The following is a 13,275-nucleotide window of genomic DNA, read 5'->3' on the forward strand; positions in this document are numbered from 1 at the left end:
ATCTTTCTCTGGTTTGCAGAAAGTACAGAGCAACTAATTCACTTGGAAAATGTCTCTGATTTATCAATTCAAAAATTGCAACGACTGCTGTAGGAAAGGCAACTATTTAGTTCAAGTTTAAACTGCGAATCTTACAGAAGAGTCCATTCAACATATCGAATCTGCACCAACAAAAAATACACTGCTACCTATACCAGTCCCACTTTCCTGTTCTAGCTCCATAGTCTTGAATGTTAAGTTTTCATCCAAGTACTCCTTACAGGTTGTGAGCTTACCTGCCTCAACTACCGTCCCACGCAGTGCATTCCATACCCCCACCCACCCTGTCGGTGAAAACATTTTTCCTGAAATCCTCTCTAAACTGCTTGCCTTTCATCGTATAAGTGTGCCCTTTCGTTCCTGACCTTTGACTAAGGGAAACAACTGCTTTCTATCCAACTGTCCATGTCCCTCATACACATACACTCCAAATCAGGTCTCCTCTCAACATTCTCTACTCCAAACAAAATAACCTGACCTATCTAGCCTCTCTTCATAACTGAAATGCCCATCCCAGGAAATATCCCAGTGAATCTCCACTGCACCCGCTTCTGTGCAATCACCTTCTTCCTACAGTGTGGTGACCAGAACTGCACAGATTACTCCAGCTATGACCTAACCAAAGTGCTGTACGCCTGCAACATAAACTCTGTTCTTATAACCTATGCCTTGACTCATAAAAGCAAGTGTCCCGTATGCCTTCTTAACTACCCTATTAACCTGTACAGCCACCTTTGGGAAGCTGTGGACAAGCATTCCATATCCTTCTATTCCTCTGAGGTTTTTTTTTAAAATAGCAGAGAACAGGCAGCTTCTGCTGGAGAGAACAAGAGCACATCTTCCTATGTCTTTCTGTCTTCGTGTGTTTGTGTCTCTGTTGTGACTTGTTTCCAGTTCCAATCTAATCAGTTAGCCAAGAGCCAATCCGCTTCACTTGTAAACAACATCTCGGTTTCTTAATCATCTGCATATTGCAGGAACCCACAGCCACAAAACAGATGTCACAATAGATATCAAATTCCTCATGTGAAATTATGCAGCCATCCTGGTAAACCCCTAATTTTAAAAGCAGTTCTTTCTCTTTGCAGTCCACAGTTTTTAAAGACACAAAAATTAAAAAAAGACAACAGAGAGAGGAGGTAAAGGCTGGGTGGAGAAATACTGTCTTCATTTTTCAATACTGGTTTGTTTGTACTTTCTAGTTGCCATTAACCCATACATTAGGTTGGAAGACAATATTCCAGGACTAGACAGAGGTAGATTTGTCCCACTCAGAAAATATTTTGGCTCCCTCAGTGTTTCTCTCTGGAAGATTTGAAACTAGCAATGATATTGATATTCTGTATCCAAACCATATTCTTCTGGAATCTGTGCTGCTCCAGGTTGATTTTGAAAGCAATTTAATCCACATATCCTGTTCCTTATTTTTATTTCTTTTTTGGACAATAGTAAACTTTGTGATTTTATGAGCTTCAGCAGAATTCACCATTGCATGCCATTCCTCCAAGACATCCAAGGATCTCTGGAGCTGCACTGATATAAATGCAGAACAACAGTGGGCTAAATCAGACGGCTGATTTCAACTTCAGCAGTTTAAACTGCTTGGTCCTGGAATGACGTAAAATCCTTTTCACTGACTGTCCAATCTCCACTAATCAGGGAAAGATGTTTATGTGCCAATAAAGATGTGACCATTACAGCTTTGCAAAGAGGGTTACTGTGGTATAGTGGCAGCATCACTACCTTTGAGCTAGAAGGCGCAGGTTCAAGTGCCACTGCCCCAGAGAGGTGTTAAAACATGCCAGAGCAGGTTGATTAAAAATCTACGTTTTCTCCAGTCCCTGTCATAGAGGGAAAGGAGTGGCAGGGTGGAGAAATAAGGAAAGGGATCTGGAGAAAGTAGGGAGTAAAGGAAGAACTTGAATGCTATGGATGTAAAATATTGCATTTCATGTAAATTTGCATTCATTTGTAGCGCATTGATGGTTTGGAACACACATCCAGCATCCAGATCCCAAAGCTTGAACATGCTGGGCTTTACAGTAACTGCTTATGTACTTATGTTGAATGATGGTAAATGACAGCATGGTATTATACTCTTAACAAATTATCTGACTATATGTTCCAGTGTAGTCACAGTGGGATTAGTGTAACCAGTAATTACTTCAATGATACATCACAGAGGAAATCTCAAGATATCACATGACACAATGATATACTTTCAATCTGAAACTGTAATATGCTTTCTACGATATCTTATGTTATCCGCTACGCAAATATCATATTATATGAACTCCAGGAAAATGCAATACATTCTCATTTTTCAGTATCTAATTGGAAACACATTGGCTAACCATAACGTCCCAAAATAAATTGTTTGATTACTAAAACAGCAAAATATATCTGTCACAATTCAAAAGTATTTTGTATTTTCAGTTGACCAGGCAATGTGTATACTGATAAAAGTAATCATGTATAACATTTAAACTGTCAATCTCTTAAACAATTATCACAATCAGACTACACCAACATTCCTGTATCTTTATTATTCCACATTTGCCTTCTTTCACTTCACAAACTATCTTATCTCATTCATTCATTGCCAATCCAAATTTCTCACTGTTGGCAGCATAATGTCGCTCAAATTACATCAAATGGGTATTAAAATTAAATTATCTCAAACCTCCTGCAAACTCTTCTCCTAAGAACTCATGCAGAGATCATCCCCACATCCATAGGGCCTGGTCCAATTTTAAGCCATAAAGATGCGGGAGTTTCCAGCCTTCCACACTGACTTCGCACAGCATGCCACGGTGTGCCAGGGTTAACAAAAATCTCAGCTGAGTTCTCAGCTGTCTCTTCAGTGACTGAATTGGAGATAGGATTGGTTAGGTTGTGTAGGTTTTATTCGATTTATCCACAGGATGACAGCAGCATTTAATGCACAAACTTAAACAACTTAAATGCAGATTGCTCACTTTACTAAAGAACCTGTTCTGTTCCTAATAGTCCTAATTAACTTGCAAGGGACTACGAGCAGTGGACCTAGCCACTGCAGGGGTTATCGTCACCATGACTGCAATGCAATGAAGGTGCAGAAGAATAGAAGAAGAACAAATGCATCAGCAAGCTCAGGACAAGCACTAACCTCTAGCAGCTGCCAACAGCCTCCACATAAAGAGGTTGCAGCTGAAGGTCCCTTTAGGATATGGTGGAAGTACAGGAGGCCCAGAGTCTATCATCCCAATGCCATTTCCTCCAAATGAATACTCAGATGTCCTGGTACACTGTCACAGGACTATACCATCTGTTGGAGCTAGACTTGAGATCTTAAGGGATGGGTGGCCATCCTATCCCAGTGACTGCCAAGGAGACAACTATGCTAAATTTTTATGCAACGGGTTAACAAGGAGAGTATTGACTCAAAAACGAGCGCATTCAAAGCAGCAAAAACCAGTGGCAGGTTAAGAACCAGTAGCAGATGACTGAAAAGCTAAAAAAAAAGAGAAAATTGACAACGAAAGCAAATTGGCAAGAAATATAAAAACAAACATGGTTATATAAGATAGTAACTAAAGTAGTGTGGGATGACAGGAGAAGGAAATTAAGGAACTGATAACAGGAAACAGGGAGATGAAATATTTTGTATTGTGTTCTTGGCGGAAGACACTGTAAACATGCTAAAGATATTAGATAAGGTGCTTGGCCTGCTGTGTTCATCCAGCTCTACACCTTGTTATCTTAGATAAGGTGTTATTGGGAGGAAAATCCTTGTAATAGTCTCCATCACAAGGGACAAATATTTGACAAGCTAATGGGACTAAAAGCAGACAAGTCACCAGGGTTTTAAAGCAAGTGGCTGCAGAGATAGTGCAGGCCTTGATTGAAATATTCCAGAACTCACTGGATTCTGGAATGGTTCCAGCAGATTGGAAAACTGCTAATGTGATGCCTCTGTTCAAGAGAGAGATAACAGAAAGCAGGAAACTATAGCCGATTAGTCCAACATCTCTCATTGGTAAAATGCAACAGTCCATTATTAAAAAAGAAACAGCAGGACATTTAGAAATGCTTAATGCAATCAAAAAGAGCTTCATTTCATGAAAGGAAAATCATGTTTGACAAATTTGCTAGCATTCTTTGAGGATTTAACAAGCAAAGTTGATATGGGGGTACTAGTAGGCATTGAATAAGGGGCCACATGAAACATTATTACACATGACAGGAGCTCACGGTATTGGGGATAATACTAAAACAAGGATTCAGGATTGGTTAATCACAGATAGATAGGTCTTTTTTTAGTTTGGAAAGACATAACTAGTGGAGTTTAAAAATAGAGAAGTCTAGTTACAACTGTATACCAGGTGTTGATGAGACCACACCTGGAGTACTTTGGAGTACTATTGTGGTCAGATAGTCTGAGGCCTGAATGGCTAGGCCTGAAATCAGAACAGGCAAACTTTGAGCAGCCAGGCCTAATGGAACTTTCAGGACAGGTCAAGCACAAAGCATCCACACAAGACAAAGGCAAGCAAGAACAAGCCCTGACTTGCCCTGGAAAGCAAGGTTCGTACTAAAAACAACAAATACTGGAGATCACAGCGGGTCAGACAGTATCCATGGAGAGAGAGCAATGTAATGTTTCTAGGTTAGATGACTCTTCATCAGAGCTGAAGTGAAGTGTGGAGGGCACAGCATTTATGCTATAGTTTGGCAGGAGGCAGGGGGTAGAGGGCGTAAGGTGCCGGTGGAGAAAAGATGTTAGATGAGACAAGACGAAACATTAGCTTGCTCTCTCTCCATCGATATTGTCTGACCCGCTGTGATCTCCAGTATTTGTTGCTTCCAGTACTGATTCCAGTATCTGCAGTAATTTGTTCCTACGAGGTTGGTTTGTAGATTGGAGAACAACAAACTGACTTGCCAGGGCCCCGAGTCCCTGCCCTGATCATGTATGGAGAGAGGCATGTGCCCTTGACAACATTGGGGGAATGGACGCTGAAGGCATCCCAGCATTTTCCAGAAATGGCATTGGAATCCCATTGGATGCTGTGACCTTGCCCTGGAAGATCGATTGGCCAAGGGCAAGACAACATTCTGGAAGGATGCAACAGGGTGAAATAAGGGACACCTGGCAACTATTCCCTCAGCGAAGACTCCACCTGGCCCAGTTGTGGAGTGCCACCTGGAGCGAGAGATGATGACCATGGGCAAGACTAACTTTCACCAAGTTCATCAGAGCTGACTGCACAGCCTGGCCAAGTTTAGCTGCATGGGTAATACCTGGTCCGAGTCTGGTAGCGAGTGGGGGTTTAGATAAGGATTGTGACAAAGACTTAATGATGTGATTGCTAGAGGAATTAATGTGAGAACCAGGAATTTTATAATGAAAGAGCAGAATTTCAGAAAGTATTCAGCCTTTTGTGTCTTTGGTGTTATTTTGTGAATAAAATTGCACTGAATTGCAAGTTGACTCTGACCCTTTTGTTCACCTCACATGTATAGTACCCAAGTAAAAAGGGTTTACACAGAAACTGGTCGAAGAATCCAAAGCACGGACAACACTCTGTTCAGTTTTGGTCCCATAGTTAAGAAAGGATACATTGGCATTGGAGGCTTTCCAAAAGAGATTCACTAGGCTGATTTTTGGGATGAAGGGGTTGAATTATCAAGAATTGCTAAACAGACTAGGTCTTTATTCATGAGAGTTTAGAAGAATGAGTGCTGATCTTATTGAAACAAGATTTAGAGGAGGCTTGACATAGCAGACATTGAGAAGATGTTTCCACTATTGAGGGAATCTTAAAGCAGGGGACATAGTTATTGAACAAGGAGGCACTCATTTAAAATTGAGATGCAAAGAAATTTCTCCCAGAGCGTAGTGAATATGTAAAATTCTCGACCTCAGAGTTGTGGAGGCTGGATCACTGAAAGTATTAAAAGAGCAGATAGTTAAGATTTTCAAAATATTGAAGAGTTGAAGGATCTGAGGCACTGGCATGGAAAAGCGCTTCAGGCCTGGGGCACATCTTAAAATGGTTAGGCGCAGACTTGAGGGAATAAATGTCCTATTCCTGCTCCCAATTCTTATTTTATTATAGTGGGGGGAGGTGATGCACATATAAATGAGGCAATCTGTGGAGAATTGTATGCGATAATTCACTTGGGCTCACAGAGAGAAACCCTCCCTTAAACTTCTCAAAATTAACACTTGGCTGATATTTGTACGATTCTGACCAATATCTCCAAGCTTCATCTCAATGTTCAAGTTAGCATATAATGTGAAATTAATATTTCAGTCCTGTTGTCAGGACCCAACAGCTGTCCATTATTCTCTAATAGGCTGGAGAGAAAAGTTAAATAACTTTAATTTAAAGACTGCATTTCTCAAGTATTAAAATAATTATTTAAAATTATATTTGCTTTAATTCATTTTTCATTCAAAAGTAAACTCCATAATATTGCAAATGGAACTGGAAGTAACTCAATTCAAATAATATCTATATGGTTAAACATCATTATAAAAAAAAGTTGCAAAACATGAAGAAAATTATCAACTTTTTAAAAATCATTTATTCACGGAATATATGGTAGACATTGCTGCACTATCTCTAATACACTTGGGAAAATGGTGGTGAGTCACCTTCATGGCAGCTGAGTGGTTTGTAAGGCCACTTCAGAGGGCAGTCAAGAGTGAACCACATTGTATTGATTTGCAGCCACATATAGGCCAGCCTGGGTAAAGATTTCAGATTACCTTCCCTGAAGGACATTAGTTAACAAGATTCTGGAATTACATGGGTCACCAGTATAATGGTAGCTTTTTAATTTCAGATGTATTTAAGTAAATGGATTTAAATTCCCCAGCTGCCATAGTGGGATTTGAATTTATATCTCACACTTTACTCCAGGCTTCAAGATTACTGGTTCACTGAGATAACAGCAATGCTATTATTGCCGTACAGTATTCAATTATATTGATCAAATTCCATTGTTATTTTTAGATTTAGGAAAGTAAGTGCTCATGGATCTTAGGGCAAAATTTTCAACTCCCTTGAGCAACAGGGGCAATGGTGAGACATGGGAACATGCAGTGAAAATGAAAACATGAGAACCTTGACATCAAGAAAAAGATTTTAAAACTTCCCGTTAAGATTCAATCAGTGAGTTCAGGATTTCACTAACTTAATCCAGGCATTTGCATCTAATTAATACCTAACTTGTCACATTTTTGCTGGGAGCAAAATTTCAGAAACCATATGTGTGGAAATTAAGTGATGCAATGGGATATGGTATTTCTCAGTTAGATCTGTTTTGTTGAAATTTGGTTGTACTCAACCAAAAGCATTAATCCTGCAGTGTTCTACTGTCACGAGAAAAGGAAACTCTCAGGAAGCTTTATGATGCATGTCAATAATTTTCCACGGGGAGGTTCTGTGGAATTTGAGCAATTTGTTATAAATAAGATTAAAAGGAATTTAAGATTGGAAGTCAAGCTTTGGGGATCTTTAAATATTTAGGCTTAGACATTAAGCAGAATAGGTTTGGAGTAACCTTGAATTAATAGTCTTATCTACAAAGTGTGACATTTATCCTGATAAATCATTCTAGGTCATCACAGAAAGACGGTACCACATCTAAAAAAGAAACAGAGCTGTTAAGGAGTTCAATCGGACAAAATAATTTGCAATACATTCAGACAAGACCAAAGGCTAGTTTTGATGTATTAAAACTAAGTAGTATGATGCAACATGTTACAGTCAAGGATATTTTAAAATATTCTTTAATACTAAATGTGGAGAAATGCATACTTAGGTTTCCAGCAGGACCTTCTGTATCAGAGAAAAAAAACATGGAAAACGTATACCCTGTGAGCTGAATTGTTTTACATTGCGAAATTACTAATTTGGTAAATGAAGTAATAATATAAAATAAATTTAAAAGTAAAAAATAAAACTGTAATCTTGTATTTACAGTTCCTCCTGCTCACTGCCAATACTGTATCCTGTATCTCCAGATCCCAGAGAAGTTTGATTGCTATAGATCCTTCTCCCCTTTGTCTCTGATTAGTGGTCTCTCCTCATCACACTCTTGTTGAACCTCCTGCTTCCTGATTGATTGAATTTATTGTCACATGTACCAAAATACAGTGAAAAGCTTTGTTTACAAGCAGTACAGGCAGATCGCAGCAAGCAAAGGATGTACAGATCAAAAAGACTTAGAGGTATACGGGTCACGTTGCACTTTACATTATTTGAGGCTAGAGTCCATTCAACAGTCTGAAAACAGCTGGAAAGAAGCTGTTCCTGAACCTGCTTGTGTTCAGGCTTCTGTGTCTTCTGCCTGATGGAAGAGGTTGTAGGAGGTCATTACCAGGGTGCGATGGGTCTTTGATGATGTTGGCCCCCTTTCCAAGGCAGCGAGCAGTGTAAATAGAGTCCATGGATGGAAGGTTGGCTTCTGTGATGGTCTGGGCTGTGCACACCACCTTCTGTAGTTTCTTACAGTCCTGAGCAAAGCAGTTGCCATACCAGGCCATTACGCACCTGGACATTACGTTCTCAATGGTGCATCTTTAAAAGTTGGTGAGGGACATTATGGACACGCCAAGTTTCCTGAGCTGCCCGAGGAAGAGGTGTTATTGTGACTTCTTGACTATCACATTTACGTGGGAAGTACAGGACAGGTTGTCGGTTATCGTCACTCCAAGGAACTTGGTGCTCTTCATCCTCTCAACCTCAGTTCCGCTGATGTAGATAGGGGCGTGTTCTCCTCCTTTCTCTCTGAAGTCGATGATCAGTTTTCTGGTTTTGCTTACGTTGAGAGACAGATTGTTTTCATTGCACCACATCACCAAGACCTCCATCTCTCTTGTGTATTTTGACTCGTCATTGTTGGATATCCGTCTCACCACGGTGGTGTCGTCAGCAAATTTGTAAACGGTGTTCATTTGGAATTTGGCATCACAGTCTCATAGGCGTAAAGTGAGTAGAGTAGGGGGCTGAGGACACGTCCTTGGGGCCTCCGGTGTTGAGCGTTATTGTGGAGGAGGTGCAGTTACCTATCCTCACTGATTGCAGCCTATGGGTCAGAAAGCTGAGGATCCAGTTGCAGAGGACAGAGCCGAGACCAAGGTCTTGCAGTTTTGAGATCAATCTGGAGGGGATAATGGTCTTGAAGGCGGAGCTGTAGTCAACGAGCAGAGTCTGACGTAGGTGTCTTTGTTGTCCAGATGTTCTAGGGATGAGTGCAGTGCTAGAGATATGGCGTCCTCTGTGGATCTATTATGTCAGCAGGCAAACTGATCCACCCTTTCCCCTCCCCTCCTCTCCTGAACCAGTGCTTTAGTTCAAGATCCAGCATTGTGAAAAAGCCCCAGCATTGTGAAAGTGTGAGTTCTGATGGTGCGGAAGTACCCAGCAGGAATTAATGTGTTTTTCGATCAGGTCCAGGACATCTCTGCAGGAGTTCCTCAGGGTAGTGTCCTCATCCCAACCACCTTCAGCTGCTTCATCAATGACCTTCCGTCCATCATAAAGTCAGAAGTGGGGATGTTTGCCTTGATTGCACAATGTTCAGCACCATTCACGACTTCTCAAATACCGAAGCAGTCCATGTTCAAATGCACAAGATGTGGACAATATCCAGGCATGGGCTGATAAATGGCAAGTAACATCCGTGCCACACAAATGCCAGGCAATGACCATCTCCAATAAAAGACAAACTAAACACCACCCTTTGACATTCAAGAGCATATCAAAGGAATATTGCAGTGAGTAACTCACCTGACTCCCCAAAGCCTGTCCACAAGGCAAAAGTCAGGAATATTACGCAATACTCCCAATTTGCCTGGATGAGTGCAGTTCCAGCAACACTCAAGTTTGACACCATCTAGGACAAAGCAGCCCACTTGACTGGCACCACACTCCATGTATCTACTCCCTCCACTGACACTACAATCTACATGAAGCACTGTAGGAATTCACCAAAGATCCTCAGACCGCACCTTCTAAACCCATGACGACTTCTATCTAGAAGGACAAGGGTAGCAGATGCCAATGCCTGCAAGTTCCCCTCCTAGCCACTCACCATCCTGACTTGGAATTATATTGCCGTTCCTTGACAGTTGTCGGATCAAAATCCTGGAATTCCCTCCCTATGGGTATTGTGGGTCAACCCACAGCACATGTGCTGCAGCGGCTCAAGAAGGCAGCTCACTACCACCTTCTCACGAGCAGATAGAAATGGGTAATTAATGCTGGCCAGCCAGCAATGGCCACATCCCCTGAATGAATGAATAAAAATAAATCTTCCGCTCACCGATTACCTCTCCTGAAAGCTCACAGTGAGTAGGACTCTGGAGACTAACAGTGAGAGACAGGAGGAGCAACTTTGACAGTCATTTGAAAAATGCATGGGTTATAATAGCCCAAACAGGTACTCAGATACCAATAGAACACAACTTTCACTATCTCAAAAATCTGGTTTTGCATCTGATCTGTATTTAAATGAGATCACAGGCTCGGGACAGGAAAGCAGTAAGACGGTAAGTCGGGATGTGGGATGTTAGGCAAGAGGGTTAGATGAGGTGGGGGAGCCTGCAAGTCAAAGATCAGACATGTGGAGAGGCTGCAGGTCAGAGGATCAGCATGAGGAGAGTCAACAATTGCTAAGTTGGAGAATAAGAGAGGCTGCTCCAAAATGGCCTCAAATGGGTCACAAAATCCTATGTCAGACTGGTGGGAAACATCAAAACAAATTTCACAATATGAGATTTCAGTCCCTATTCACATAAGGTGATACAGCATCAAATGGGGCAATGTTAAGTGAGGATTTGAAGTAATTCCTGTTACAAATGCTGTTTGCATGTTATCCTAGTACAATGGCACAGTTTTGTAGCAGCTGATATTATGAAATAGTTGCAGCAATTGGACTCCTTTGGTCTACCCACCTAAATATGTCAAGCTCTTTATAGATTCTCATTACAAGCAACAGGTACTGGTAACACAATGAGAAATTTGTCATACCTGGATTTGTTAACCTTTTGTATACTTAACTTCTGTATATGAATTGTACAACCATACATCAGAAGCTCACATGTCTTTCTATGTTCATTAATGCACATTTAGGTGCAATACTAAACAACTTAGTGGTCCATTTTAGTGGTCTCTCCTAGAAGACGCACAATTATATAGTACTTTCGACAACTACCAGTTGACTCAAAATTCTTTACAATGGAGTATTTTTGAAGTGTAGTTTGTTGTAAAACATGCAATGACGTAGCTAATTTGGTCAGCAAACTCCCACAAACAACATTATGATGACAAACAGATAAAAATTTTTGTGATGTCAATTGAGAGCTCAATATTGGCAAAAACACAGGATAATACTCCTGCTTTTATTTAGAAATAGTGCCAATTGCAAAATAACACTACCTCAGCAGGTATAGGGGACCTCGGTTCAAAGATAGCACTCTACACAATGCAGCACACACGTTCAGTTTTGCACTGTGTCAGAGCAGATTTTTGTTCTCAAGCCCCAGAATGGGACTTGAACCTTTTAAATTTGTGATTCAAAAATGAGAATGTTACCAACTGAGCCACAGCAGACTCCCTTAAACACAATTAGGATTTACTGTTATTTTCCAAAATGTGGTCATGGAATATGTAAAATTAAACTCTTTGTTAGGTGAATTGGATGCTGGCATCTTAAATGTGCCCCCGTGTGCATTTCCCCTTCTGTCTGGTCAATAGACAGGTACATATTTTGGTGAATAGAGGCTGATTTACTCATGTATATTATACAGAAGACTAGAACACTAAGACAGAATTTTAATATATTTCATAACAATTATCATGTAGAAAATAACAAAAAGTCACAACATTCTTTCACAGATTAAATTCACACAAATCATATTTTAAATGCAGTTAACATGTCAACAAATCAGCATTTGCTCACAAAATTCAGAGCAAAATAGAGCTGTTTCTTTCAGTGTGAGGTAAAAGTCTACATTTCCCGATCTGAATCTCGTGTTCCATTCCTACCTAAACTGAACTCCTAATGGATTAGGCTGCTACTCCTCACTCTCAATATCACTCACAACAATCCAGTCTCTGTGGAACTGTAATCCAGTAAGAGCCACCACCAACATATTAAATATACTGACGTCTATATTTCAGTGTTTCTTTAACTTATTGTAATTTTGTGCTATCCAGTTAAACTTCATACAATGGTGAATCTTGTTCTGTGTTTAATCAATTTAAAGAGAATAATTAAAGAAGAGTAACACCTACCCAAATCTGCAATTTGACTCTTTTATCATTTCTGTAAACAGTCTTCACTTTGAAGTCAATACCAACAGTGCTGACAAAGGCTGATGTGAATGTGTCATCTGCATATCTGAACAGGAATGATGTTTTTCCCACACTGCTGTTTCCAATAATAAGAAGCTTGAACATGTAATCAAAGTTCTGATCAGATGCATCCTTCGGTCCATATCTAGAATTGGCTGCAGAAGCCATCTAAAAATGGCAAATGAAAAAAAACCTGTCATAAAATTATAAACAAGCATTCTGAAATAAATTCAAAGCAATAATGAACAAGAACATATCGAGCAGTTTAAAGTTTTGCATCATAGCAATTGTTTAGCATGAGGTGACAAAGAGCAGGAACTGGACCAAGTTATTAAAAACTTATATACTAGTTAAAGAAAGAATTGGAATAGTGACTATATTTTACAAAGTATTTAGATCATGAAAGGAACTATCCAGATGCAATTCTTTCTTTCTATTATAATAAGCATTGTTGAAAACACTCATGCCTCAAGTTTTACATCTATACTTCTGGTACTTTAAATCATTATGCTGTACATCTTGTGGAAACCATTAAACTTACTAGAAATGTTGAGCTGAATTCAGCACAGCACGACTTGTCAGTTTTCTACAATGAATATAGAGGGATCAGGATCCTTTGCTAAACCTACATGCAAAGCCAGAGATATCAACAAAACCCCATTCCAGCTTCTATTAAATATAGCTGCTTTAGGGTTTGAGGCCTCCTGACCTAAATAAATAAAATTTACAAGGGTATTTGAACAATTAACACATTCTTATTTAAAATGATTATCATGAGAACTGTATAACTCAAAGGTCAACTCATTGACTATTCATTTTAATTAAAGAATAATCAAATAAGAATATTATACTCTCAGTATCAAATCAGTGATACAGCGCAAAA

The sequence above is a fragment of the Rhincodon typus genome, chromosome 10 (genome assembly GCF_021869965.1).
Source record: "Rhincodon typus isolate 14 chromosome 10, sRhiTyp1.1, whole genome shotgun sequence".
Lineage (NCBI taxonomy): Eukaryota > Metazoa > Chordata > Chondrichthyes > Orectolobiformes > Rhincodontidae > Rhincodon > Rhincodon typus.